A 5,561-nucleotide genomic window follows, 5' to 3' on the forward strand; every position below is an offset into this window, starting at 1 on the left:
GCTTCTGCCACAAATTCCCCCAGCTGTGAGCCTTCCAACCTTCTAAGTATTCCTTTATATGTGGTTCAGAGTTCTGGGACCATCCCCTGAACCTGCTTGGTCGGGTATTCTGTGTTGTTGTTGGCGGAGCTCTCTGCTATACGTCCACCCGATCCGCCATCTTGTTTGTTCTCTCCATAATATTGTTAATGTAACCTAATAACAACGTTGACACATTTCCAGTGTCTCATTCAGATTCCCCCAGTTTGATTTGTACTCATTTGGCCTGTGTGTGTGCATGTCTATGTTGTAGACAATTCTGTCACTTGGGGCAGTCCCTGGACCCACCTGAGTCAAACCCCTGCACAGTACCAACACAAGGCTCCTTCAGGCACACCTTCCCGCTCCGCAGCCCTCGCCCCCCACCTGGAACCCCTAATCTATTCTCCATCTTTACCATTTTGTCATTTCAATAATACAATGCACATGAAGCAAGCAGCATGTAGCCTTGGAACTGTCTTCCTACTCAGCAAAACCCTCCCAAGTTCATCTTATTCTTCATGATGTCAGTGGCTCTTCCTTTTGATTGCTGAGTAAGATTTTGTGTGAGGATGAACCATTCACTGTTGAAAGACGTCTGCGGTGTTCCCAGTTTAGGATGACTATGAATATAGCTACTGTGAATATTACCAGTGATACCACCTACCCGGAGCACATAATAAATGCCTCAACTCACATAAAAGCCCCTGGAAAGCAGAGGAGGGCTGGGGATAGGAAGTGGCTGCTGTCTTGCTGTTACTATTTCTATGCACCCTGGGGGGAAGGGCTCTGCAGGCCTCTGTGCCGGAGCCCCCAGCCTTGTACCTGCTACACACTCAACAGACACCTGTCTTAGGATGCACTGAAAATAAGGGGTGGATTGGTGTGAGCATGGATCTGGTCACTGCCCAGGAAAATGAGGTAGACAGGACAGCCACAGTGGCTGCCTGTTTTTAGGGTCTTACCAGGTTGAAGGCCCCAAGTCTGCTGTGGTCCTCCCTTGTCTCAACTTTTCTTGCACTTGTTTTCCTGGATTTTGCAAACTGGGGGACAAACTTTCTGACTGAGTTCTGTAAACCAAATACAACAAAAACCAAATAGCAATGCTGATATGGGAGAAACTAGATCTACATAAAAAAAAGCTTGGGTTCCTTTCTTAGAGCTTCAAATGTGATCTTTGCCCCCTGAGTGCCTGTGGACCCCCTCAGTCCCTGCAAGTTCACAGCTGTTGACAAAGAAAAAAGCATAGAACCTGAGCTGAACAGAAAGTAGTGTCGTTCATACATATGGGAGCTCACCTGGGAGACAGGGAAGGGGAGTGTATCCGTTTCTGTTTGCCCAAGAAGCCTGGAGGGGACGTCCATGTCTTCACCAAGGGTGCTAGACAAAGACAAAAGTGAGGAGGGTCTGAGACTCAGGGAACACATTCCAAAAGAAGAGCACTGCTAAGGTCACTAAAAGGGAGCCCCTGTTTTCAAAAGGAGGGGTAGAGGAGGAGAGCAGTGCCCTGGATGATATTCGGCTACTTACCTACGGCTACCAAGAAGGACAGAGTTCCACCTTGAAAATACAAGCTACTCAGTCTGGGAAGGCAATAACCCCATCCCCACTGATGTCAGGAACTGGCTCCAACAGTAAGAACAGCTCCCAACATGGCAAATCCATGAAAGCTGACACAAGACACACTTGGTACAAGGACCACAGTGTTTTCAAAAACTGATAAATAGGACACAGAAGTACAGGCAGCGACAACAAAAGTAGATACATTGGATTTCATAAAAATCAACCATGTTTGTGCATCAAGTGATATTATTGGCAAACTGAAGAGTCAACCTATAGAATACGAGAAAATCTTCGAGACTCATACATGAGGGGGCTTTAAAACATTTATGGAACAATTCCTTTGTCTTTTAATTCCATTTTTCTATGAATGATACAAGGGAGTCCTGGTGTGGTTCTGTAAGTTAGCACTGGACTGCTAGCTGCAAGGCTGGCAGTTCAAACCCACCAGTCGTTCCTCAGAAACCCTATACAGGGTCTCTATGAGTTAGAACAGACTCCATGGTGCTTAACAACAACAACTTATCAGTTAAGAGTTTAATGTTCATAGCCACGGAGGGCTAGAGCTGAGAGCAAAGCATCCCGCTGATATGAAGTGAGGGGAGATAAACAAGAACTCCCAAACTTGGAGATAGTACCCATTCAACCCAGCTTCCATGGCTTGATGATCAGAAGTCTATTAGAGAAAGATTTAAAAAAAATGTTTTTGATAAGGGAAACAAGTATAAATTGCTACAATTTGATGAACTTAACCTATACTTATGGATGTGGCGGTGGTTTTGTGCCATGGTGTCAATTCCGACTCATAGTAACCCTGTACAGGATTTCTGAGGCTGTAAACCTTTATGGGAGCAGAAAGCCTCATCTTTCTCCTACGGAACAGCTGGTAGTTTTGAACTGCTGACATTGCAGTTTGCAGCCCAATTCGTAACCAACTTATGGATGTAGTAGCTCAATATACCAACTGAGAGGGAAGGAGTCTTCACATTAAGTATCAATCTTATCCCCTCTGTATACAGGGTTGATAGGGATGGGCAACTTAGACATTGTTGTTGTTGTTGCATTGGCTACCTAAAATGGTGGTGGTGGGGGCAGTGCTAAAAAGGCATGAAGTGACTGGCTTACAAGTTTTCAAGAGGGATTTTAGTTTCAGAGTGTGTGGGGCAAGGTAGACTCCCCACTGAATAGTTTTCATCTTGTCTGGATGGGTCTGGTGAAAGGAGATGGGGATAAGATTCTTACAATTCAATTGTGAGTAATTGTTATCGTGACTAATTGCGTCTGTCACAACTGTAAAGGTAGAAGTTTGGTAACAAAAAGCAGGGAGTAGTTAATCTTACAGTCCAAGACAAGAGGACCCTAGGACCATCAAGGGAGAAGAGCACAAGCGGAACATGGGACCCTATCTAGATAAGCAGCGACACCAGAGATGGAGGCAGAGATGAGGACATGGAGAGATAGAGCAGCTGAGGACTCTAGACTCATGGAAAGAGAAAGGCTATGTGCTGGCAGCCAGGAGGCAAGCTTGCAGAATGTACCCTTTGGTTGTTTAAATGATTATACATTCCTGAGTGCTTTTGTGTACAATCAAAAAACAAACCAAAACAGAGGGAATAGAAGCAAATACTGTTGAATCATGGTGCATGGAGATTGTAATCATCGAAATGAAACGAGTATAAAACCAATGTTTTCCCATGTAAGCTATCACTCAATTCACAATAAAAACTTAAAAAAAATTTTTTCTGACATAATAGTAGTTTGTTACTTTTGATCTATTGACTTCTAAGAAACAAAGCATCTTCTTTAGGAAAAAAAAAAGTTTAATGTCCAGAGTATCTAAAGAACTCCTACTACTCAACCACAAAAAGCCTACTTACCAATTAAAAACTGGGCAAGGGAGGTGAATAGATATTTCTCCAAAGGATATATATATAAATGACTAATAAAGCACATGAAAACCGCTCAGTGTCTCTAGTCCTTGTTGTATGCTGTCAAGTTGATTCGGGCTTGTAGTGACCACACAGGACAAAGGAGAACTATCCCGTAGTTCCCTAGACTGAAATCTTTAGGGTAACAAGTTGTCAGGTCTTTTCTATGAAGAGCTGCTGGTGGATTTAAATTGCCAGCCTTTTGGTTAGCAGCATAGCACTCAATGCAAATTGAAATCACAAAGAAATACCACTTCACACCCATTAGGTTAGCTGTTATAAACACACACACACATACACACAGGCACAAACAACAAAAAACTACAAATACTGGTTAGGATTTAGAGAAATTGAAGTCCTTACCCATTGCTGGTGGAACATACAATGGTATAGCCATTGTAGAAAAGTATGGCTAGTCCTAAAAAATTAAGCATAGAATTACCATCTAACCCAGACATTTCCTTCCTACGTATATAGCACAAAGAACTCAACAAATACTTAAGCCTCAATGTTCATAGCAGCATTATGTGCAACAGCCAAAGTTGTCCATCAACAGACAAATGGGTAAACAAAGTATCGTGTACCAATACAATGGAGTCCTAGTGTAATGCTGTAGGATAAGCACCGGACTACTAAGCGAAAGGCCAGATGTTCAAACCACCAGCTGCTCCTCGGAAACCCTATACAGGGTCACTATTGAGTCAGAACTGACTTGATGGCACTTAACAGCAACAACCAATCAAAACAGTGGCATATTATCAGACATAAAGAGAAATGCAGTCCTCATAAATGCTACAGCATGGATGAATCTTGAAAACATTATTCTGAAGGGAAGTCAGACACAAATGGACAAGTATTCTATGATGCAACTTTAAAGTTGACTAATGGTCTGCCAACCCAGAAGCATACTGCTCAAAGGGACAACCAAACAGGAGTGACTTCTCTAGGCTGTTATTGACTGAAACATGCCTGAGAAGGAGGAAGAAGAAAGAAAGAATTGTTAGAAATGGCTCAGTCCCAGGCATTTGTTTCTGAGCCACATTTTATCTTTCGAGCACAGGACGGAGTCGTGGACTATGCCGAGGAAGATGATAACAGAAACAACAACACAACACCACCAAGTGTCTTCTCTACTTTCTGACCCAGAACTTATCAACAACACAGGACATTAGTAAAGACTCAATTGAAATAGCAAGGTTATGAAGTGGGGGAATAGATTAGAGGTTACCTGGAGCCGGGAGAGGGCACTGGATAAGAGAGAAAGAAGGAATCCAGAAATTAAGGAAGGAAAGGAAGAAAACAAAATAAAGGAGCAAGTAACACCAAAAGCTGTTGAGAGAGAGATTTCATTCATCTTAATGAAATGGACATGTAATGATGAAGTGACATTCTTAGGACTTGTTGTTGTTGTTGTGATGTGCCGTGGAGTCGGTTCTGACTCATAGCGACCCTGTACAGGGTTTCCTAGGCTGTAAATCTTTACGGGAGCAGAACGCCTCATCTTTCTCCCGCAGAACAGCTGTTTCTAACTGCTGATCTTGCGGTTCGCAGCCCGATTCGTAACCACTACACTACCAGAGCTCCTCTTAGGACTAGGACTGAAAAAACAAAAAACAAAGTAAACCTGGTCTTTTATCTAGAGACATGGGTCACAGGCCTTACTAGCAGCTGCTACAAAAATCCAAGCACCACACAACAATTACATTGACCCATCATCTAGAATATGTAATTTGGCTCGCTGTGAGACTTTATTCTATGCAAATGATATTATCTGATTTAGTCTCCTTTACCCAATTGGAATTCAAATGCAAGTGGCCATAGATAAGCTACATTAGGATGAAAATGTTGTTGTTATGTGCAATGGAGTTGGTTCCGACTCATAGTGACCCTGTACTGGGTTTCCAAGGCTGTAAATCTTTACGGGACCCCTTCAGAGCAAACCCCCTTCCAAGACTAAGACTCAATGGGAATACATGCTCTGACTGGTGACCACGTTCATCACTGATAAGGGGAAGTGAGGGAAAAACAGCAATGAAGCTGCAAGCTAAGTCCTAC

Source organism: Chrysochloris asiatica, unplaced genomic scaffold, assembly GCF_000296735.1.
Source record: "Chrysochloris asiatica unplaced genomic scaffold, ChrAsi1.0 scaffold00268, whole genome shotgun sequence".
Taxonomy (NCBI): domain Eukaryota; kingdom Metazoa; phylum Chordata; class Mammalia; order Afrosoricida; family Chrysochloridae; genus Chrysochloris; species Chrysochloris asiatica.